General features: G+C 41.3%; 1 protein-coding gene across 3 annotated transcripts in view; it reads right to left on the reverse strand.

Moving 5' to 3' along the window:
- The window catches only part of LOC122802746 (glycogenin-2-like), a 1,303,570-nt gene that overhangs the window by 876,213 nt on the left and 401,166 nt on the right, over positions 1-26,191 (reverse strand). The window lies entirely within an intron of this gene.

A 26,191-nucleotide genomic window follows, 5' to 3' on the forward strand; every position in this document is an offset into this window, starting at 1 on the left:
TGCCTTAATGGAATTTTCATTTTCTAGCCTGTTGCTGTCCTACCAGTTGCTAACAGGAGGTTTTCTGGTCCCTCCATATCCAAGCTGAGGTCCTATACCACTTCATAAAGCTTTAGTATTGCAGACAGCACCTTAAGCATAGTTTAGCTAGTTAACATACAGAGTATGCAATAATTTGTTAAAGACAGACAAGCTGGCGCATTTTTCTTTAGATCATCCCAATTTTCTGCTTCTGTTCATAAATCCTCAAGGCCGTACCCAAACACTTGAGTGTTCTAGAAGTAGCCATTCTAATAAGCACTATGACCTTCCTCCTCAATCACTGACCCTTCAATAATAGCATTAACTCCTACAAATATCCAGCTTTCAGAGTGAACTAGCGTTCTGTTACCTGCAAGATGCATACAGAGTAGTACTCGAAATTGCAAATCAGTTTAAACATTCCAAGAAATTACCTCCACAGGGAGTTAGAAAGTAGGATCTTCTGCAATACACAGCTCCATTTCAGTAAGGCAGCATTCTCAGTTAAACAGCAATACTTCAGAGTCGCTAACATGCACTATTCATTACAAGTATGACAAATTAGTGGGGGGAAATGGACAACTGTAGCACATTGTGCAGAGCTAACATATCCATGAAGCTGGAATGTTACCTACAGCAATTATTTGCTCATTTAAGCAGTGCAAGTTGTTTTTATAGTGTGTATGGGAAACATGCATGCAGTAAATGGACACATTAATAACCAACATAACCAGAAAGTGAAAACTTAAAGAAAGCAGTGTATTCTAGACCAACGATCATCAGGAAGGCAAAGAAATTATCTGAACTCTAAAAGTACAGTTGTGCAAGTAAAACTTACCCGTAACAGTAAATGTTATTACTGCTGCAGTAGCCTTAACTATGTTGGTTGCATTATGCCAAGGATGCAGTTGCCAGTAAGCTTCCAAAGCTTCTAGGCACCTTGCATGCAACCAATCAGGAAGCTCAGGCAGAACAGACTAAAAGACAAGTCTGGTTGCAAAGCCTTTCAGAGCTTAACTACCAGAGGCTGCGGCTGAGAAACATCCACACCCTGGCATTAAAAAATAAAACACCAAAAAACAAGGGGAATGGAGGGAGGGAGCAGTTACTGTAGCACTGATTTGAACATCTATTACTTGCACAACTGTACTGTATTCGTATTAGTCAATGCTGCAGGAGCCTTCACATATACGGCTGGATTACCTTAGCCAACATTTGGGAGGTAAAAGTCTAAAAGCCCCTGGAGAATGTTCCTAGCAAAGCTTGATCTGGACCTAGAGAAGGAAGAGGAATAGAGCTTATAATGCTTTGTAAATGTACAGAGGATAATATAGCAGCTTAATCAATCCCTTTCTAAAAAGCCATAGAAGCCAAAGCCCAGGTAAAGTGGGCCTTGACCTTGCCTGGAATAGTTCTGTAGTGCATCACAAAATGTAATGGCCTTAGACAAGGTTGCCCCTTACCTTCACAAGAAATGAACTGACCCAAATATCAAAGATTTAGTTCTGTCAAGATATTACCAGAGTTGTCAGGTCTATATTAGAAAGTCAGTTTGAAAAGAGCAAACACCAAGTTGAACATATGGAACAGCAATAATTTCCCGGGGGGGGGGGTCGCTGGAAAAAAAATCCAAAGACAAAATAAAGTGGGGGGCTGTGCCAACTCAGTGGAAGAAACTGCAGTGTCCCGATAATGGACCAGTGATTTTTTTCCCTGGGGAAAAAAAAATTTCCTGTTCTGGCCATTCGACATTCTGTAGTTTTGCGCATTTCATGTCGATGTAAAAGTGTTCGCTATTTTGAAACACAGACTTTCTAATATAGACCAGAGTTGTCAGCGGACATCCAAGGTACAGAATATACTTTCTCCCTCATTTTTCCATTCAGGAAATAAAATGGGGAGACTGATATTTTAGCTTAAAGCAGACTGATATTACTTTAGGCATAAAACACACTTGGCGCACAAAGAAACCTTGCCCCCAAGGAAAATGAGACAGGGTTGACTCAAGAGCTTGCAACTTAGATACCACTCTTACAAAGGTTAGAGCAATCAGTAAAACTGTTTTCAATATAAACAACCTAAAGTCAAATCAGATTAGCTGGTTCAAATAATGTTACCTTCTCTAACACATTAAGATCCCTAGATAGGGCCACTGGTTTTCTTGGAGTCCTCTTATGCAAATCTGTTGAGAAATTTAACATTAGGCTACAATGAAAGATTGATCCTTGGGCAGACATGCTGAAATAGCCAGCAAATAAAACTTGACAGAAGGCCATAGGACAGTAATCACAACCTTGCAGAATGAAAGAACTACCTCTGAATGGGCGCTGGTTTTGTCCCCAAATAAAGAAATTTTTCCATTTGCCAATATATTTTCTAGTAGCAGGCTTTGCCTCCATTAGTACCTGCCTCATGGTCAGTAAACAGTTGCCTAAAAGGAAAAGATCCCATCTAGGCAGTCAACTAAAGATGACCATTAGGGTCATCAACTCACCACTCGTTTCTGAATAGAGCCAGTCTGTGAGGAAGCGTGTGGTAATTGCCCCTGGCCATTTTCAAAAGGGAGAAGCAGGGATGTCTGATGTCCCTATTTGAGTGAGGCTGTCCCAGGATCAGCAGCCCAATCCAAAGTCCCACACTGCTGGTTAAAATCCTGGCAAAACAGCTTCCGCTTTTTTTTGATTGGCCCGAAAGTCGGTATACGAGCCAATCAAAAAAATCACAAAGTGGAACCACTTCTGTTAACTGTAGCACTGCCTGATGTTCCACATTGAACAAGAGGCTCCGCGATTTTGATTGGCTCGTATATAACAAAACAAACACTCACATTTTGGTAATGTATCTCTACCCTCCTTAATCCCAACAAACCAGAAAACCCCAGTCCGGACCCCAAATCTCCAGACAGACTTGACCACTCAATTCACCTTCATTGATTCCATCTCCAAACTAACCTCATCTTTTTCATCTTCAAACCCCACCACACCTCCCACTACACCCCCCATCCTACTCTACCAACGTTTCACCCCTTACCACTGTTTCTCCCCTTATCTCCTTCTCCATCAACATCCTCAAATCCCCCCCCTTCCTCCACCACTCACTAAAACCTATACCCACATCCACCATAAAACTACTTCAGAAACAAAAAACATGCTCTAATGGCCCTGATAACATTCCTTCTTACTTTCTCAGTATAGCTGCCGAAGCCATTGCCTACCCCATCAGCATTCTAATCAACCACTCCATTCAAGAAAGCTCAGTACCCCAAATCTGGAAAAAGGCTTTTGTTGTACCATTGCATAAAGGTGGCAGCAACACTATCACTAATTTCTGTCCCATCGCTATCCTATCTCTAAACTTTTAGAAAAGTGTATCCATCTACAACTCCTACCATACCTCTTAGACAATAACTTAACTCCAACACAACATGGTTTCAGACCCAGTCACAGTACTATGACCACCCTTCTCTCCTTCCTGAAAGCTGGAAACAAAGCCCGTGACTCTGGCCACACTGTCTACTCCTACTAGACTTCTCCAAGGCCTTCGATACCATCTCCCCACAATCTACTACTAACTAAACTCTCCAAGCTTAACTTGTCACCCTCTTCTCTGAACTGGTTCACTAGCTACTTGCCAATAGAAATCAAGCAGTAAGATGGAAAAAGCCACCTCCCCTTTCATCAACACTCCAACCGGTGTTCCCCAGGGATCTATACTGGGTCCCCTTTTCAATATATTCATAAACGATTTCCACAACTCCATCCCGTTAACAAATTATCCAATACGCAGATGATTCAACTATCTGTTCTGCTACCTCCATCCCCCACACTGTTAAAGCTTACTCAAGATGCATTCTCAACCACAGAACAATGGATGAAAACAAATCACCCTGTACTCAATGCCTCCAAAACCAAAGTAATGGTATTCACCCACCTCTAAAGCTACCTCTTTCAATCCAAGTAATTTCTCTATTACTAGTCATAATACACCTCGCAAACTGGTAGAGGCCAAATTACTTGGGGTCCCAACTGGACAGTCAGCTAAAATTCAATTCCCACTTCAATTAAATATAAAAACCCACCAAAACTCTGCATGCTCTACCGAATCGTTATCTTACACCCACCACCAAATTCACTACCACATTTCTCATCCCGTCCCTCCTCTATGGAGCCCCACTCCTAACTAACCTACAATCTTCACTCAAAACACAACTCTCCTCTTGCTATAACAAAATTGCCAAGTTTTTTACCTCCCACAAGTCCTCCTAACACCACTGTTTGGCTCTCCACAAACTAAAATGGTTAGAACTACCCAATCACCTCACCTACGTCCAACTGACTATTGCACACAAGCTCATCTTCAATCCTTCCCTCTGCCCCTCCCTTTCCTTTACCTTTAAAATGCACCTCCCTGACAGAATAAGATCTAACAACCAAAAAGTACAGTTTTGTACCTACCATAAATGTAGATGTTCGAAGATCCACATTGCTGCAGTCCTTACATATGGGTAGTCCGCTGTCCTCAGTCGGCCCGAATACCAAAGTATTAGGCTGACGTCGGTCAAGGCGCTTAAAACTGACATCAGAACGTCAGGGTACAAAAGCGCATGACCGACGTCATTTCCTCAGTCTTTTCTTGCCCCAGATGTCAGAAGGCCCTAACAAGAAAGGCCACAGCCAAAAAACCAGCAAAAACTAACCAACCACCCGTGTACTAACCACATTTACAAAATGTACAACACAAAGCACACCACCACCCTCAACAACAGAGGGGAAGGAGGGAGGGTAAATTGGACTGCAGCAATGTGGATCTTCGAACATCTACATTTATGGTAGGTACAAAACTGTACTATGTTCTTCATCTCACATTGCTGCAGTCCTTACATATGGGTAGAATCCCAAAGCAGAGGTAAGGGAGGATGGCAAAACTATAAAGCATTAGGAGCTGCCAAAATGCCCTGTAAAATTGCAGTGGCAAATCCAGCCCTAGATTTAGAGTAAAGTGGAAGGTGGTAATGCTTAGAGAAAGTATGCACTGAACTCCAAGTAGCTGCTTCCAAAATATCTTTAGTAGCCACCCCTTAAAAAGCTGTAGAAGTGGCAGTAGCCCTAGTGGAATGAGGCCTAATCCCAGCTGGAATCTCCTTACCATGATGGGAATAACAGAAAGCAATACAAAACCAATCCACTTAGAAATAGTTTGTTTTGAAACAGGTTTGCCCGAGAACCCAAAGCAAAAGAAACAAACAACTGCTGAGACTGCCTGAACCCTTTAGTTCTGCTCAAATAATATCGCAACTGTCTGTGTATATCCAAAGTGTGCAAAATCCTTTCCCATTTATTTTGGGGGTTTGCATAAAAAGTAGGCAAATGAATAGTTTGGTTTAAAGCCACACTAGAAACCACTTTAGGCATAAAAAGGGTTAGTACGCAAAGACACCCTATCCTTGTGGAAAATTAAGAAAGGCTCAACTGCCATAAGGACCTGTAATTCAGAAACCCTTCTCGCAGAGGTAATGGCCAACAAAAAAGCAGTCTTCCATGATAAATATTTCAACTCTGCCGATGCTGCAGGCTCAAAAGGTTGTAGAGTGAGTTTCTCCAACACAAAATTGAGATCCCAAGCAGGAGTAGGAGCTCTACGTGGGGGTCTTATATTCTTTGCCCCTCTAAGGAATTGCTTAAACAAAGGCTGAGAAAATAAATGGTGGGTCACAGTCATAGTGAGCAGAAATTGCTGCAGCATGAACCTTTATAGAGGAGAAGGACAAACCTTTGTCCAATAACTCAGTAAGGTATTGAAGCAACACTTAAATTAGGTTTAGAAACATCAAAGTCCTTTGCTGTACTCCAAAATAAAAATCTCCTCCATTTATCTGCGTAAACTTTCCTTGTACTAGGCCTTCTGGCCTCCAAAATAACATTCAAAACTTGTTGTGGAAGCTGAGACCCTCCAGGGTTTAAAACAGAATATGCCAGGCTGTCAGATGTAGAGAATGAAGTTTGACATTGAGTAAATGACTGTTCTCCTGAGACAGCAGGTGAGGAATCGAAGGCAAAGGCCATGGAGGCTCCTGTACCAGACTTCTCAGTAATGGGTACCAGTGCTGTCGAGGCCAATCTGGAGCTATTAAAATCATGTTTGGCTTGTCCTGTCTGACCTTCAGCAGTACCTTTGGGAGGAGAGGCAGAGGTGGAAAGGCATACATGTGCAGATTGCTCCAATTGAATGAGAGAGCATCCACTTTCCAAGCTGTGGGATGAAACCTTTTTGTGCAAAACTTTGGCAGCTAGTAATTTAGTGGAGAAGCGAACAGATCTATGTCTGGAGTTCCCCATAACACTGTCAATCTCTGAAATACATGAGGATCCAATTTCCACTCGTGGGGATCCATAATTTGTCTGCTAAACACATCTGCTAAGGAGTTCTGTGCTCCTGGCAGAAACCTTGCCTGAAGATTTAGCTGTAAACTGAGAGCAGTCTCCCACAAAATCATTGCTTGTCTGCATAGAGGATAAGAATGCGTTCCCCCTTGCTTGCTGATGTACCACATGACAGTTGTGTGGTCTGTTTGAATCAACACCTGCCCTGGAAGAAGTAAATCCTTGAAAGCTATCAATGCAAATTGGACTGCTAACATCTCCTTCAAGCTGATATGTAGATGTTGAAGTCTGGCAGGCCACGTGTCTTGTACCCATTTTCCATTTAGATGAGCTCCCCAAGCTTTGTCTGAGGCATCTGTCGTTAAAATCTGACTCGCCTCTGGCCGGGTCAAAGAGAGTCCCTTGTTTAGGTGACATTCCTGAGCCCACCACAAAAATTCCTTTTGAATGCAAGGTATTATCTGAATGACAGTGTCCAAATCTTGGCAGTGCTGTGTCCATACATTCTTGAGATACCACTGTAGCTTCCTCATATGCAGTTTGGCATTGGGAAGTACCAGAATACAAGATGCCATGAACCCCAAGGCTTGAAGGACTGTCCTTGCAGTCAGCCTGGACTGACGAGACAATTGGTGGAAGTAAAGAGAAAGATTCTTTTGTTTGTCCGGGGTCAAAAAGGCCATCTGGGATGCTGTATTCAGTCTCACACCCAGAAAGCACATGTCCTGAGAGGGTACTAGACTGGACTTCATTTCGTTCACAGAATACCCCAGGCATCTTAACACTGCCATCACATACTGTAAATGATGAAGAAGTTCGTCCTTTTCTTGGGCCAGAATCAGGCAATCGTCCAAATAAGGATAGATTTGTATTCCTCTTAGCCTGAAGAAAGCTACCACTGGAGCCAGAACCTTCTTGAACACTCTGGGCGCAGTAGATAAGCCAAAGGGCAATGCAGAGAACTGATAATGTGAAGTCCCAGCCCGAAAACACAGATACTTCCTGCAACTGGGCCTGATAGGAACATGAAGGTAAGCTTCCTTGAGATCCAGAGTCACCATCCAGTGATCTTTGCCCAGCAGAGGTAAAAGCTGTTGTAACGTCAACATTTTGAACTTGGGAATGTCCAGTTATGTGTTGAGGATAGATAAATCCAAAATTGGTCTCCACGTGTTTCCTTTCTTTGGTACTAGAAACAGGCGAGAATAAAATCCTAGGCCCACTTCTGGCAGAGGGACCGGTTGTATGGCCCCTATTTGAAGTAGTAGAGAAATTTGTTTGTGAGCCTCTAGTCTTTGCCGAGGAGGAACGTCCGGCATGCCTTTGAAAGGAGGCAAGGTATGGAAATAAAACTTGTAACCCTGGTGTATGATATCCAATACCCATTTGTCTTGGGTAATCAACATCCAATTTTCCTTGAAGAATGCTAACCTTCCTCCCAAAGGTGCTGCCAGGCAAGAAGAATCTGGCAGCTGAAAAAGTAGGTCATTGGGCCTGTTTACGAAAGGACTGGCCCCTGCCCTCACCCGAAGATTGTGCAGGTGAACTCCCTGTTCTAGGCCTGAAAGAACTCTGAGCTCTGCCCCTACCACGTCTAGATCTACCCCTAGACTGAGAATCATAAGAAGGATACGTCCACCCCTTAGCAGGCCAATTCCTACTAAACTTCGGAGGCTGAACTTGCAAAAATCTTTAACAGCCTGCATAGACTTAGCCTTGTCTTCCATTTTCTTCAAGACTGACTCCACAGGTGAACCAAACAACACATCAGACTGCAAAGGAGCATCCAAAATCCTTGTCTTAACATGGTCAGATAAATTCTGATCCTTTAACCAGGCGTGCCTGCGAAGAACTGAGCCAGTGGCAGCCACCCTAGACGAGGCCTGCACAGCATCAAAACCACACTGTAATGAATGCTTACCCACTTGTTCAGAGACATGCACCAAATCTTGCAACTCTTTACACTCAATGCCTTCCGCCAGAGCATCCACCTTAGACTTCAATTGAGAAAGAAGAAAGTTTTGATATTTCAACATATGAAACTGGCAATTCAAAGCCCTCATAGCTAAGGTAGAGGATGTATAGACCTTCTTTCCCCATCTATCCAAAGCTCTGGCTTCTTTATCTAGAGGAACCGGATTTTTTTACAACAGAGGCCTTGACACCCTTAGGTCCCCGACTAATAGTTTCTGGGTCCGCCCTAGGACTCTTATAAAGATATTTATGAGCCTCAGGCACCCTGTAATACCTATCCGGTTTAACAGGAGCAGGAGGCAGAGAATCAGGATTAAGTGAAGCCTCTGCAAACACATCTTCCACAACATCCAGAACAGGGGGTATAGCCAAGGGCCTATGCTGGGGTAACAGCAAAAACTTCCTAAGCCTTTTCCTAGAATCAGAGAAGTCCTGACGTTCCCACTTAAAATGTTCCCTCATAGCATGAAGTGTCTCTGAAAAAGAAAAATCCTCTTGAGGAGAAGCAGAAGGAGTGGAATCATCTGCATCAGAATCAGAATAAGGAGAATACTCCTGCAAGTCTTCAGCTGAAGACTCTGAAATATCCGAAGCCTGCTCAAAACTTCCCAACTCTGGCTCCACCCTAGGCCTCTTATCAGGAGGGGGCATGGAACCTCTAACCAGAGTAATTAAATCTTCTGCCATTTTAAGCATGTGCTTCTTAGGCACAGACCCTGCTGAACTAGGAGTGACACCAACAGAAGCTGAAACTGGCCTGCCTCTGGGAGAAGCCTTGGAAACAGAAGGAGAAGGCCTAACCACCCTAGGAAGGGAGGGGAGTACAGTAACTTGGGAAGCCCCTTCAGCCTGACCTGCCTCCTGAGAGACCACCTCCTGCAAAATCAAAGTCTCCCCCTGAGACTCCAGAGAAGCCTCCGTCGGACCCACCGGTTCCACTAAAGCCTCTAAAGAACCGGCGTCCAGAACAGACGACTCATCTTGCCTGGGTTTAACTGCTGTCTTTGCGCTTCTTCGCAGAAGCGGGCGCCGGAGAATCCGACGGCATATTATAATTGCACCGCTTCCCAAAGACCAGCCTAGCACAATCCAACCTTCGCTTAATAGTGCGCTTATTGAACCTAGCACAAAAGCGACACCCAACAACGTCGTGCTCAGGCCCCAAACAAGGAATACACAAAGAATGATAATCCCTATGCGGTATCTCTGTTTCCCACAAGAAATACAGTTATTCACTTTTTCTGACATCTGGTAAAACACTGAGGCAAGAAAAAACCAAAATAATCCCCAACGGGGTACTTAGCCAACTTGGATTCAGTCTGAAACTCCGAACTCGAAAAATTTCAGAACGCCAAACGGCACTTGCAACGCTGCTTCTGCATCGGACCATGCGGCAAAAAAGACTGAGGAAATGACGTCGGTCATGCGCTTCTGTACCCTGACGTTCTGATGTCAGTTTTAAGCGCCTTGACCGACGTCAGCCTAATACTTTGGTATTCGGGCCGACAGAGGACAGCGGACTACCCATATGTAAGGACTGCAGCAATGTGAGATGAACATCCTAATTGGACTGTAAACCAATTCGTCCCCCTGGAAAAAAATCTCTTATCCTACAGTCTTGCTAACCTCTGGAACCCCTTACCACCATCCATTCATACAATCTCAAATCACTTCTCATTCAAAAAATCCCTTCACTCACCTAATTTCCCAGTGGGAATGCTATTGCTCCCACCCCACATAATCTCTTCCCCTAGTCATACTGGGAATTTCCACTTCTCCCCTACTCATAATGGGAATTCCCACTTACTCTCCTAAACTCAAATCTTGCTCTTGCTCGTATTAAGCTATTTTTTCTGAACACTCTAAAGGTACCTCAAGTGTAACATACCATAAGATGGAAAAGGTTCTCTTCCCATACTGAAAAAATTCTGTCAGCTAATATAGCTCTCTTGCTTGTATTAAGCTATTCATCCTAAATGCATGAAAGATACCTCCAGCAATCTACCTTAAGTTGTAAAAGCTTCAGTTTCTATATTGTAAATGGTTTATTTTCAGCTATACAAGATTGTAACATTTGTATATATTTGTACACTAGTCTGCTGTATTTCCAGGTTTCCTTCATTTTTTACTAGTCCATAGTAATTGTAACCAAATACCTTATTGTAACCTTGCTACTTGTTTTTGGAGCTTTTCTCCCCAGGACTCCATTGAAAATGGGTTCTTTTAGTCCAATGGACTATCCTGTTTTGAAGTCCCTTGTCATAGAAGGGAAGAAAGCGCTGAACATTTCCAATAAAGCTGTCACTAAAGACAGCGGCACAGAAAAATAACTTTCTTGGGTGGTGTAAGCCAGGGAACCTTGTTGGCTAGGCTTACGTAGGCCCTTGGGCCGATAGCCTAGTACCTACCTATGAACCTGGTAAACCAACTGCAAATAAAAAAATATACCGGCATATGGGCCAATCAAAAATTGCAAAATGGAGCTACATCTGTTTAATATGGAACTGCCTGATGTTCCACATCAGACTTTTGTTGGTCTTCACTTAGCGTGAAGGACGTTTGGTCCCTACCAGTCCCTTTACAAATCTGGCAACCCTACCTGGGCCAGAAGGGAGTCACCATAATCTTGGCAGATTCCTGAATCTTCAGAAGTACCCTGAACATTAGTGGAAACAGTGGAAGTACAGGAACATTCCTGTCCAAGGAAAAGGTATCAGTCTTCTTGCATAGAGTCCTGAACAGGATATGGCCAGTTGATTGCTTGAGGAATTTCTCAGACGGATTAAATCATGAAAGACCTCTGGTCTAGTTTTCATTTGCAAGGGTCTGCCCTGGTTCTGCCCAGCTTGTCTGCCACAAGTTTTCCTCTGAGAATGTAGGACTGCCTGTTGAGTAAGACTCTGCTCTGAAGCAATACCCAAAGTAAACATGGCTAGTATGCAAAAGAGGGTTACAACCAGGTTCCCCCATGTTTCTAGAACCAAAAATCACAGCAAAGAAATGAACAGCTATCACCAAACAGCTTTATTGGAAATGTTCAGTGCTTTCTTCCCTTCTATGACAAGGGACTTCAGAACTAATTACAAAAAACACACTAACCCAGCCTTGTATATAAAATAGTAAGCCACTAATTACACATCAATTCTTAAAGGGACGACATAGAAATATTTCTAACATAGATGTTTCTAACAGATGTTTCTATAATGTCATGCCCCTTTAAGAATTTATGTATAATTAGTGGCTTACTATTTTATATACAAGGCTGGGTTAACTTTTTTTGCAATTTGCTCTGAAGTCCCTGGTCATAGAAGGGAAGAAAGCGCTCATTTCCAATAAAGCTATTTGGTGTTAACAGTTTCTTTGCTGTGGTTTTTGGTTCTGGAGTCTATTTGGCGATCATAAGTGGCAGTTCCCCCATGTTTATGTACCACATGACTGTGGTATTATCTAACCTTGAGTGTGGAGTATCTTGATTAGAACAAAGCATCTCCTTGATATTTACAAGCTTGCTTCTGTCCTATGTGTCCCCACCCCCTGGCAAACTCCAGAGCATCTGTGGTAACAGACTGCTTTAGAGAAGGGAAGACCTGGATTTAAGGATACTGGTCTCCAAAGATTTCTGACAAACCCCGGCACTTTGATTTGAAAATATAAAGGGCATTGACACTAGCACCAAAATTACTGCAGATACCACTGTGTGGAGCCTTGCCAGGGGAATCAGGAGGATTGCACAAGCCATGAGATCTAAAATCCTGATATTCTCTTGTAGTGACTGAAATCTGAGTGGAAAACCTTAGAAATACATCTAAAGATGTATTTTCTGGTGGAAGAAACTTTCTATGGCAGCACCTAGTTGACACCCACTGAACACAATACTGTGTGAAGGAGTCAGGATTCCCAGCCTGTGGAAGATCTCTTCCCCTTGAAATCCCAGCCTGTGGAAGAGCGCTCACCCAAAAGAGATTCCTGACAATTTGCAAAAGACTGCAAAGATAAGTTGTCTAAGCACGGGAAAATATGGATACCCTGTCGCTTGTGATTAGTTATAACTGGAGCTAGACATTGAACACTCTTGCTGCAATAGATAGTCCAAAGGATAAGGCAGAGAATCGATAACTGTGATCCATATACAAAACCTTAATGTCTGAAGCTTGGATGAACAGTGATGGGACGGGCACCTTTCAAGTCTACTGCTGTCAAGAAACTTGACAAACAGTTAACAGGTTGTGAAGTCGCATTTTGAATTTGGGCAGTATAACAGGTTCAGGAAAGATCCAGAACTGGTCTCAAAGCATTTTGCACTAGGAAGATCCTAGAGTAAAAACTCTTCCCCACCAAATAAGCAGAACTGGTTTTATCACTCCTTAGGATAGCATGTCATGAACAGGTGGAAATAAAGTCTGATTTGGAGGATGACTAGTGCCCTCTGGAATGGAGGTCTTTCCTCCCACTGCAGTCCAACTCTAAATGACTTTCAGAATGCATTTGCCTGAAATGATCTGTTGCCGAAGAAAAATGGAGATAAAGACTTGCTGGAAGAAAAAAGGGCACAGGTTCACAAGATCCTTTGGTCACTCGATGGGCTGCCAACTGGCTTACTGACAGAACCCACTGTAAAAGTAGCTGACTCCAAATCCAGCTCCAGACAAGTGACAAGTGGAGTATCTCATGGCTCAGTCCTGGGACCGCTCTTGTTTAGTATCTACTTCTCTGAAGTACAGGCCAACACCAAGGGACTCTGGCTAACAAAGTTCGCAGATGACTGCAAACTGGGAGCCATTATTGCATCCTCAAATGATGTGGATACTCTACAAAAGGGCCTTACAGAAAGATGCTTTGTGCCAGAGCCATGGGCTCAAGCTCAATGCCAAGAAATGTATATAGTTATCCCTTCTGGGAAAAAACATGTACCCGTGAATTACCACATAGTTGGCAGTACACTAAACACCAGAAGTGTGATAAGAGACTTGGGGACACAGGTGGACAGTGGTCTCACCTTTAATAACCACATCACCACAAGCCAGGAAATTCTATGTGGCAAACATCACTAAGGGCTTTTCATCCAGAAAAAAGGAGATCATTGTCCCACTGTACTCGTCCCTCATTAGACCCATTATAGAATACAACGCCCCATCTGGTATGTACCTCTCAAGACATCTGCAACAACTGGAAAGGCCGCAGAAATATCTCACTAAAAGAATCACAGGCCTAAAGCAGATGCCCTATGCTGACCGCTTTAAACTCCAGCTATACTCTTGTCGCATATTGTCTACTCTGAGGCGATCTCTGCTCAACATACAAAGCAATGTCAAACCAAAAGCTGTTGGACATGCTACACTTTAAAAAATCCCAATCCCTCAGAGTCACATGCTCCAGGGATCTAAACCTCATCACAATAAATAAAACATGCTGGAGGGATAGGTTCCTGACCCAGAGACTCCGCAGACTCTGGAATAGACTGCCCATACATGTCAAGGAGAGCGCCTCTTTGGCCCTCTTCAAAAGTAACCTTGACGATTGGATGGAAAAAAGGAAATTCACCCCGGGGATCATATCAGTTGCCCTGCTAGACAGGGGTCCAGGGAAGTGAACAGTGTGGGAAGAAATAACCAGGGAATTGTTATGGCTAGGCTTATATAGGCCCTAGGGCCAATAGCCTAGTACCAACCTATGATTATTCAAACTGACTGTCCTTGTTTTTGGAAGGATTGATGGTTCTTTTTGAATCTTGAGACTATTCCATTTTCCCCTGCCAAAACTGGATGGCTAGAAATAACTTGGAAAATCTGGAAAGAGCTGAAATTTTAAAGCTTATGTAGATTAGTTTGCCTGTTTCATCTCTGCAGCAGAGGTGCAAAACAATCTATCCAATACAAAATTGGAAATGTTAACATCTGGGAGGTTCCGAGAATGCAGCTATGAAAATCGCTTCAAAAACAGTACCAGTGGCCATATGCCTGGTAGTAAGTCATACACACACTAAAGTAATGAGTGAGCTGTGCAGAAGAAACCAAATTAAAAGCAGTTTTCCTCCTCAGAAGAAACTGCAGATAAAACATTCCTCACACTTTCAATTTGTCAGAAGACACTAATGAGTAATAATTCAAAATTCTGAAAATTAAAGTACATATATACACTTCCCATAACTATTAATTTTCCCCATGTTTTTTTTCAGAAAGAGTAGGACTGGATTACTGTGGAAATGAGTGACAAAAAATCAGAGTAAAAAAGCTACAAGAAAATGTGGTAGTTGTGCCAAGTATATTCTTGAAAGCCAGCTAGTCAAATAGTGCAGAATCTGGAGTGTAGGCACAAGATGGGAATTATGACAAAAGGGTTAATTTAGCCATCTGTTCTTGTCCAGCCTTCCAAGCTGGAAAGAAGCAGTTGGAAAAAAAACAAATATACGAAGCACAACTATGACATCTCAAAATGTAAATCAGAGCAATGCCCTGTACAGACATTCTTCTACCCAACCCAAGTGATGGTCCTTGGAAAGAATGCATAAAGGCGAGGGCGTTTATACATAAATTAAAATTAAATGCAACTCATTTGCCAGGAATTAAATACTACCTCAATAATGCCAGTGCTGAAGCAAAAAAAAATTATAATACAAACACCCTGACAAAGTGTATTATATGCTTATATTAGTTGCTTTTACACAGCACAAAAACTTTAAGCGGAGTTTTACGCATTAAATGTTTGTATTTAAAGTCTTCCCTCCTATATTTATAGTACATTTTACTTTTTAATAATTTTTTTTACTATTTATGGTAGTTTCTTAAAGGGTTCTTTGAGGTTTGATTACTAATCGTTTAAATTGAGGGTTAATTGCTTGCATTATAGGAACACTAACCTACTGCATTTTTATTCTGAAGTCTGCTTTAGTACTGAGGAAGAAAAGTAGCTGATTTTGACAGCTTAAACTTCTACTTGTGTTTAAATCCATGGCATGTACCTTATCTGGAGTTGGTGTCCACCTCTTGCAAGCGAAGCTTGGAGCTACTTTTACATTTGATTAGGATTGGAATTAAGTGCTTAGCAGTAGGGTCAAATAAAATGTAGATGCTGGATCAGGTCTGTGAACAGTATATAAAAATTTAAGACAGAGGAACTTTTACATCCTACCTTTTTAGGGGCAGTTGGCCATCAGGAAAACTGCAAGTAGTAACATACTCAAGCAGAGGAAACGGGAGGAAAATCCTTGTGCAACAAATCATTAGTCCAAGGGTTTGGGGAAACTTCAGTGTTCTCCAACTGAAGACACTCACATTTGTCATTTTAAGAGAAAAATCAGGGGAAAAAAGAAAAACACATCTGTCCCTCATCTTCCTATTAAGATTCAGAATCTTGAATCTCCTCAGGGAACAAGAAATCCCTTTCTTTAACCAGAAGTACTTTACAAGAATCAATAGCCTGAATTAAACCCTGGGCTAGACCCAGTAATTACTCCTATCCAAATATAGATTAGGAACATGCCTGGCTGTTTGACAGGAAAAATTAGCAAACTTTTACTAACAGCAGCTTCTCCAGAGATGGGTACAGCACTGACAGCAGGGAAGCCTTCCCTGCTCCCCATCCCAGGAGGGACAAGAGTAGCTCTCACTTGCCCACTAAGGGAACCCCAACAGCCAGAGAACGTACCTAACCCCTGATCCATAGTGGCTATAGGTGCTACTTCAGAGGGATCCTGGGTAAAAGATGGTCTGAGGTACAGCAAATTGCCACTGCAGAGTCATCCACCTATGTCTGAGGCAAACTGCTACCCTTGTGTGGGGGCAAAAGTGGTTTGCTTAATTTGTGTGTGGGGCTGGAAGAAAGGTAGATTACAGGACCAGTGGTCTGCTCCATGTCATGCCAAAAATGGTGCCCTTACCATGGAAGACTAGCAGCAATTGCCGGGGAAAACTACCAGTCCACAAGTTTGAAATAAAAAGATCAGTAAAAAGCAGTTTAACACGCTGCCAGCCAACAAAAGTAAATTTCTCCATTCAATTTAAGTTACTTTAAACAGCTTTTAAACTGACATAAAATTGTTCAATTTAAACATGTTACAGTTTCAAGAGTCCATTAAACACAACACTCCTAGCTTTAAAATAATTGATTTTCCCTCCTCAGGAAAGAAAACTGAAGTTCTCCCCCCACCCCCAAAGGGAACTTTCCTGCCCAAAGGAAAGCACAAGCAAACTGTCGAGCTAAAGCCAAAGAGAAGTGCACACTTTAGCTGCAGTACAGCTCTGAAAGACTTAACACCTACATTTTTCTTTTAGCCTGCTCAGCTTGAGCTACCTGAATATTCTGAATGTGTGGATAGCACCTTGAAGCTTTGGAAGGTGGCCAGCTGTTGTATCCTTGGCAAGATACAATGCATATAGACAACGTTACTACAACAGTGATCAGTATGATGGACCATTGACTATTAAATTCCTACTTATGAGCAGAGCTGAAAGCTAGGGGCAAGGAGGAGCAGCCACCTCCACACAGAGAACCCCGATTGTACAGGGCATTGTAAGCAGGAATTTAGAAGCAGTCTCAACAAGATGCCAAGTAAAATTCTTGCAGCTTACAAGTGAATTCGGGGGCAAACACTACCTTTCACTCACTAGCTGTAGAATTAAAAATCCAAAGTGGACAAGGCTAGTCAATAATCCAGAGCTGAATATTATAACTACATGCAAGTGGACACAGCAGGGGTGCAGTGGTTTGCACTGTGGCCTCACAGCAACAGGCTCAGTTTGATTCTCAGCCCGGGTGCCTTCTGTGCATAGACTGCATGTCTTCCCTTTGTTCAGATGGGATTCTTGCTGGGGGCTCTGGTTTCCTCCCACATTAAAGACATGAGTCAGCAGCATTTCTGACCCGGCCACCTATGAAAACTGGCTCATGCCAAGTTGGACCTTCCCGGTAAAAAAATGTTAAACTGCACAAATCACTGGCAAGACCCACAAATGGAATTAAATGCTTGACCAAAGTGGTATTACACAGTATATGACAACCAATGTTCATCCCTTAAAGGCTAGTAAGTTGACAAGTACCAGCATAAATATTTTTTTTAACACGTCATGGGATCATTTCCCACCAGAGAAAGACAGGAAAAAAAGTAGTTGGCCTAATGGATGCACCTTCACTTTCACCGTCTCGTTCCCAAATACATAGTTTAAAGCTACTCAGTGTGAACTTTGCCACTGGCCAGTTGATAGAAGCTCAGATCAATGTAAAGTCATCTACAAATTACCATGGAGATTAAATCTGGAACAGTGAGATGGTAGAGTGCTGCATTTGTACGTTCTTCCTCAGTGTCAGTTTCAGAATTGACTTTTATACATTAGAGTAAGGGGGTACATGGATTTTGTAACCTAGAGACTGTTGCTGCAGATAACTTTGTTTCCCCAAAATGTAAAATTTACAGCAGGCCCTTACTAACTTCTATTCAATACTTAAGACTTGTTTAAAGTGTTCACAAAAGGTAAACTGATTAGATAGAAGTTTAGCAGAAGCTCAGACATGTATGGGGCATGTAATAAAGCTAAGAAGCAAATGGAGAATGTAATGTAAAATAGATGTAGGTAGCTAAAACAGAAAATTGATTTTAGAAAATTCGTAGACAAGTTTACTCAGAAGTTAACTGCTGCAAGTGTTGCAAGAACTTAAGCATTGGTTTTAATGGATAGAAAAGTTGATGTACCACTGTGGTAAAGAAAGGAGTCCATAATACATAGTAAGAACTGTGCATCAAGCATATTAATGTTTTGGCAAAACTATAACCACGTTACAAGACATCAACAAATCACAGGGTGATAAAGTATGAAAGTGGGACACGGAAGGGGTAAGTGAAGAAAACAAGGCAGAAGAGTGAAACATGAAAACATCTTTTGGAAGATGTAACTATAGATGAGGCTTGATCACTAGGGTACAGCATAGAAAATTCCACAAGCCTATTAAGGAGATTACAGTGTAGATGGTCATACTTTTTCCAAAACAGGATAAATCAGCTCAATGCATTAAGTCCTGGAAAGGTTTTAAATTACGGCTTTTAACCACCTATCACAAGCACATTTTGCAGGTTGCTGCACTTCAGGTGCGCATGTTGGCTCCGATACCATACGCCCCACAAACCTCTACCTGTAATGACAGCAGGAAGTGAAAGATGCTCTATCCCACCCCAATAAGCCCTTCAAAATGCAGCCTCTAACTTTTAAACTGCAGAATCTACATATGCCCAAGCTATAACTGCCACCAACTGCACAACTACCCTCACCTAAAGTATCCCATGTTGACCCGAAAGTCTAATACAGCCATCACATCGTCACCCAATAACTATCTTCCATGAAATAAGTTCTCCCCTCTAAACAAAATCAAATGCTTAGGTGATCCAATACAATCTATCCCTCACTAACATCAGTATTTTGAATAGAAACTTCAAGCCTCTACACATCTTATTTCTAGTTCATAAGACTAATTTATGCTACTTCATTCTTCCATTCACTTAAGCATAATTACCTTTTAAGGCTTCTCCTGGAATTCAAACTGTCACTGTGTAGTCTCCAGAACTGTATATATCCCTCCAAGTGTGGTTTAACTGGCTACTTATAGAAGGTACAACATGCTCAGAAAATATACTTCTAATTGTCCCAACCTAAAACCTCCTATAAAGTACAATTTAGTCTGTCCATTAAACTCAAGAATTCCAAATTACTTCTCCATAGATTATTGTTCCTTAAGCATGTCTAAATTAAAATCAGTTACCGCTATCATCCAAAACTAGCTTTACATACAAGCCTCCAGGCTATATCCCATTAGTCATTAGAATTCCCTTACTTAGCACAGATAGAATAGGGTTAAACAATCCTAATGGCACCACAATGAGATAATGTCGCTCTCCCAACAGTCCATTTACTTCCAATCCTCTTCCTACTCCCAATAATCTTTCCACCCATTTAACCATTTCCATTCCCACACTTTCAAGTCTTATACAGGAACATTGCAAGAAGGCTTCTTTAATTACAAAACCTAGCCAAAATATCCTCCAAAAAAAACACCCCCCAAAAAATCCACCCTTGACCATTTCACACCAAGAAAACTAGAGACTTCTTAAAATCCCAATACACCACATTCAGAAAACTCATCCATTACTACTATAATTCGACCTTAAAGATAAGTTACCTGGAGTAGGCCAATCATGTTGAAAAGGGATCTTATACTTCACTGCCCATTAAAACTGCCTTTCCTTCAGAGGTGTTAAAGTATTCACGTTGGGCTCAAAAGCAATACAAGCTCAGTTCATAAAAGCGTCCAATTTTAAGGGTGTCATGGTAAATACCTAAAGAAATGCCAATACCTCCCACCTGTCCAATACTGCTTTATTCCTTACTAAAATGACAACAGCACTCATTCCCCAGCAGCATGTCCATTATTACAAAAATATATTCGGTCCAACAGACTGCTAGACTGTTGCGTCATACAAAAGTATAAACTGACAGCTTCAGTCTCTTCCCAAATGCATAGCTCCCTAGCAAAGAAATTAATTACATCTGAACCAAAGAAATCCAAACATACCCATTTTCAGTGCTTCTTCCACCAGGGCTTTCACCCTTAAATTGACCCTATCCTTTCCATTTGTCCTCTACCCCTCCACCTACTTCAGTCAAAGTAAGCTTTTGATAGACTGCATCTGTTCCCATTTTCTAAACATTTCCTCTCCCTTACCACAGTGGTTCCTTAAGCTCAATTTACATTTCTTACTTCCAAGTGCAGTGTTCAAAATCCCCTCCCCCAAACCTCACATCTACCAAGTTTATAATTCCTTCCTCAAACTAGATACATAGTAGCCCCCAACATTTCAAATATTCAACTTTTCCCAACTTTATTTCTAACAGCAGACTGGTCAATTTGTATGTGGGTCTACTTCCATCTCCCTTCACACACCATTATGGACAATATCCAGTACCTGGATCTGGCAGTTCCACGTACACTGCACCACAAACTCGTGTTAGCATCTCCTTCTCGACCTCAAATACCAAACATCCTCAACTTCCAGTAAGTTGCTTTCCATGATCCCAATCGCCAATTCTACCTCCACCTTTTTTCACCTGCATACACAAAAGTCTTAGCCTGTTAGTATGCACATGTAATTTACCAACCCCCTCTTCCTGAAATTGCTCTACTAAATAGCCTGTCATCCAACTCTATATTCAGAAAAACAGAATCCAGCAATCTTGTACTACAAACCCATCTTCTCCATAAAGAGCAGTTACACATCCAATTTACCCATATCTGTTAATATTCTGCTGTTTAATTTGCCCAAGCCTGCTACACTTTTTCAAACCTTTAAATGAATTAAAAGCTCTCTGAATCCTAGTACAAAAAACTCAATCTCTATCCTTTAAAGGAAAGCCATGCAACCTTCCCTCAAGAAGGGCTTCCAATACTGCCATGAAATATTTCTGCCCCCTTTCTTCCCAAGAAGATGCCCTTCATCCTCTGAAGAGGCATCTTTCCAAAACCTTATTTCAGGACTGCTGACCTTTCCTCTTCTGCAGTTCATTCCATATGACTACAGATCCAGACTGGTTTCCTTAGTCTAAGACTTTGTATTCTGGTCCCATGCCGTTAGCCATCCAGCACATCTGTTCCAACAATCATTTCCTTATCTGGGTCCCAGGGTCCATCCTTGGATGCCACAGAGCTGGCCATTAATCCAGGTACTACTCTCACGGTCACTGTTTTTTTTAAGTAGGTATTTACTACCCCCCACTTGGGTTTTAGTAATCTAGTTCCATAAGAGTAAACCCAAGGAGTATAACCATATAATTTCTTCAACATTTAGTGTACCCAGCCCACTCCACTTTGTTATCTCCCCATGCCCTTGATTTGTTCGGTATATTCAGTTGTGTTCCAACCTCCCATCCTCAGTCTACATCCTTTCACCATTAGTAACTTAGTATTACAATTTGCATCCTTTGTGAACCATACCAATACCCCATTACACCACCCAACTATCTGGTCCAATGACCTTTCTCACTTCTCAAAAATCTAAAACAGCACTTCCAAGTCCCCACAATTTCCCCTAAACGCAAACTCCTTTTCTCAACCAGTCTTTATCCTCTTCTGTCTTTTCCCCACATCTTCAGGTGCTCAAATTCAGAATCCTAAAGAAAAAACTCAACCCAAACACCTAACCCTAGTTGCCTCAAACTCTGTCCCACACTTTCCCAATCATTCTCTCCCTGCCATCCAATCAAATCCACATTGCATAATTCCAACAAGTTCTTGAAAGAAACTGGGACACCATTTATTCAAAAGGTCTCAACTCCTGTAAAAGCTAGACTGGATCTATTTAAGAATATCCCTACCATTCCAGCACACCATAAAATAACCAAACTGCTTCAACTATCACTGGCATCCAACTCTCCCTTAATACTGGTCAGAACCACAAAAAACTCCTCTTCCAAACCAACAGCCCGAGTAATACTTAACTATTAAGAAAGACAGTCTTAAGACAGGCTCTTTTCCCTTCCACAGCAGCTTCAAACGTTAGCAGCTAAAACAGAATACCAGACAAACCCACTACGTACCAAAACCAGTGACCCCCTTCTACATTCATACTAATGCTTTTCCCAGATTACAAGTAAAATACTGGAGCAGCTACCCGTCTGCTCACAAGTGCTAAACAAATATAGTTCTTTCAACCTCAGTCATGGCCAAATTCAGAAAATGCAGCAAAGGTCTTTAAAAAAAAGTCAAAAGCACTGTTAAATGGGTATAAAAGTTAGACCCCACAGCTTACCCAAGACCAAATTAACCTCTTCAGCCAAAGAGCCCCCCCCCCAAGGCTATGAGAGGATCATTATTCCAAATGTCCACAAGTAAGGTGCAACAAGAAACTACAAGACTCAACCCTTCAGACTAGTTTTGCAAAAACAGACATCTAGGTACAAGCCAAAATTTAATAAAACAGAAGATTCTTACAGTAACACCAAAAAGAACTCTAGCTCCTCGGCTTCACAAGACTTCAAGTCCTCAATTACAAAAAGACAGTCTTAAATACTCAGTTGCCACTTGCATCATTAATCAACAACGCATTAGAATTTTTTTAAAGATGAATTTCACTTGATTACACATTTAAAACAGCAGTCTGTATTCAGACCCTGTGGAATTAAAGTGCCATAGTTTAAAAAAGCATTTTATATATTTCTAATTCACTATCTTTATCTCCTTTTATCTGTTTATAGAATAGTGAACTTTTAAGCCCACAGGACTGCTACTGTGGTATTGTTTAAAATGTTGGGCCAAAGGACTTTCCATTTTACCCTGCCTTATGTCTCTCAAATGTTCTGTTTTTTGAACATCTATTTCATCTGACTTGTATAATATTTTTCACAGTTGCACTTAATGGCATAAACCACCTTCTCAGTAGTGCACTGGTATTCTATCATTTGAAAATTAATGTTTTATTCTAGAGAAAGTATGCACTATAAATTCACATCCCATGCAATTCCCACAAGGTGTAATCCCTTTTAAGTGAATATGCAATGACAAATGTTCAGTTTCTTTTACATTTTGTACGTACTAGTTTCTCTCAAACTTGAAATGAAAAAACTAAATTTTGTTCAGTCCATTAAGATCATAAAATCTTTACAGAAACTGCCAATAATTGTTTCTCTAACATTCTCACTCAAAATTTAGGTCATAACTATAAAAAAATTCTGTCAGTTCTATGCAATATATTTCTTGCCCCATAGGGTACCACCACATGATTTTCATCTCTTCTACTATATCTTAAGTAGAATTCTCTACACACTATTCTCAATTTGACTGTCAATTCCTTTTTACAAACATTTGCAGTACATTGCAATTCTTCAAAATTATAACAGTTACAAATTTTGGAAATCCTTAAGAATTCCCCATAAAGCAAGGAATCCAGGGTGTGTTTAGGATGACAACTATTGCCCATCATAAATTAACAGCCCCAAATTTTCTATGTAGACTTGTCCTAATTTCTTCAACGACACCTTCTAAGGAAATATCAAGAACTGAAATTTTATGTCTATAGTTCAACCAATCAAACTGTATAGAGCTGTGCTACAAAATCTGGCACCAGTTGAACAATATCCCAAAAGTATAAGATCCATGTATCTAAAGTAGAGTTTTACATGTTTCTTATAAAATTAATTTGTATATGTATTCTGTTTCAAACATCACCATAAACAAGTTTGCATGCATAGGTGCAAATGAAGCACCCACTGTACCTTGTAACTGAAGGTACAAGGTATCTTGGTTATTTTGCAAACTAAACCACCAAATCCATAGTATAATGTGCTAATGGGCTGTCACCTAAAAAGATGCTGAGAGCTTCCATCCCATAAACATGTTTTATATTTGTGTACAAGTTTTTCACATCAATTGTAATCCAATGCATTGTTTCCATCTCACCCCTTGAATTTTCTGTAAGGTCTCTTAATATAAGATGGAAAATAAATAACTAACATTTATGCAATACTACCCCCAAACAGCGAAAAAAAACATCTAGCAGACAAAACTGGCCTTCATGGTGGATTTGTGAAGCTGAGGTGCTAGAGTGCTTTTTGGTGTTACTGTAAAATTCTGCTGTTTTATTAAATATCACTTATACCTAGATGTTTTTTTACAAATACTAGATTGTCTGTTTTTACAATACAAGACTGTTTGCTACATTCAGTCTTACTCCTACACTACATACAAGTTAATGACAGACTATCTTTAAATGTTTAATGTTAACTGCAGCATCATTTACTTAGTATTACATGCTCATACTCCCTTAACAGTTGCTGCTGCATCTAAGTGCTCAGCAAGGCTTTTAATCCAACACGGACATTGGGCTAACCATTCAGTTGTGTATAGTTCAAGTTAATGCTGCAGAAGACATGTTTAATTTGAATACCAATACAGAAGTACTGTTTTCTTTTGCTTTCCTTGGTGACAGGGGGCATATGACTGGGTGCTAATAAATGCAATTATATGAAATAACTGGAATGGTCAGTCTCAGCCAACAGAACATGAAATCTGAGTAAGCATAATCAAGCAGCCGCAGTGATGTGAGAGCCTGCAACAAGGCACTAGTGATCACCTTAACAGTTAAACACGGCTGAGAAATGCTCGTTTTACTCAGAGGGATAAAATATGTGAAGCAACATGAGGCAGATGGTAAAAAGTTATTCACTTGGCCGAGATAGGAAATGGTTCAACTCAAATGTACTTACTGCAATGTTGTACAAGCTTCAAGGTCATATAGAAAACTAGCAAGATGAAAAGAAATGCTAAGCTAGGAAATGGTTGGACTGGATTGGCAATATAGTCTCACAGGAGGCGAGATATACAAATCTGTGTGTGGGGTTTTGCATACTCTATGTGCGATTTCCTTACGGCATTCAGATTTCGTACTTGCCAAGTGTATTTACTGTAGACCTTTTGGCCAGAGTTGTGGCTGGGAAAGATGTGCATAAGTTTGACTAAGTTCACAACATGCATTCCAGATTCCCAATTAGAAATTCTTAATTGTGCTCTAAGGGAGTTGGGGTGAATCAGTGGGGATCCCAAAATATGGGACAAAGTGAGCCCCACAGTTACCAAAGTCATCCGTGATATAAATGGCAACTGGTAAACCACTCGACCTTGCTCTATGCAACGCAAGATAAAGTTCTCTTGCTGAACTGTAAATACCATCGACAAAGATATCATAATCCCATGCAAGTGAGCAGACTCAAGAGTTCATTTGCACAGCTAATGCCTGGGAGAGGAACAATTCCTTACTTTTTTGGGTCTTTGAGTGCTGAAATACAGACGCAGTCAACCATTTACCTAGTGTAGGATTCACGGTCAACCTGTTTTGGGCATTTCTACAACATATTCAGAAACAGAACATAACATATCAAAATTCAAGCTACATAAATGCACATTTCGCGCACACACCATACATGCATATACATAAACATCTATATATGTATAATTCTCTCTACATGGGTTCACTTAATCCTGAAATTCTGAAATATTGAATCAAGAGATCATAAAGCCGAAACCTTAAAATCCCGAAAACCCAGAAGTGCGAATTTCAAAATCGTGACTCCTACACTAACTATACACCACATACAAACACAAACCTACACTACATACAAGCAGGGGGGGAGCACCCCTACACAGCACCATGTGGGGGCTGCACCCCCAACCCCCTACTTAAATATACTAACTCCAAACTTTTACTACACAAACAAGAAAACACCACTAAATAAAACTACATTCCCCTGGCGCGCAGACACATCAGTAACAAAACACATTGACACACTAAAATAGCCCCTAACCAAAACCCTTAAATACTTAACTATCTCAAGCTATCCATTCAAAGCGCACACCAGAAGCACTAATTCAACATCTCAGGACTTAAGGATTTTGAAATTCACGCTTCTGGGGTTTTGATATTTTGAGCTTTTGGCATTATAATCTTGGGATTCAAGTGTTCCTATCTCTCCTCTCTATTATATCCCTCCCATGTCAGACAGACGCACACACAGACAGACAGACACACAGACAGACGCACACACAGACAGACGCACACACAGACAGACGCACACAGACAGACGCACACACAGACAGACGCACACACAGACAGACGCACACACAGACAGACGCACACACAGACAGACGCACACAGACAGACGCACGCACAGACAGACGCACGCACAGACAGACGCACGCACAGACAGACGCACGCACAGACAGACGCACGCACAGACAGACGCACGACAGACAGACGACGACAGACAGACAGACAGACACGCACAGAC

Source organism: Protopterus annectens, chromosome 5.part0 (assembly GCF_019279795.1).
Source record: "Protopterus annectens isolate FY-2018-M chromosome 5.part0, PAN1.0, whole genome shotgun sequence".
In the NCBI taxonomy this organism is placed as follows: Eukaryota; Metazoa; Chordata; order Ceratodontiformes; family Protopteridae; genus Protopterus; species Protopterus annectens.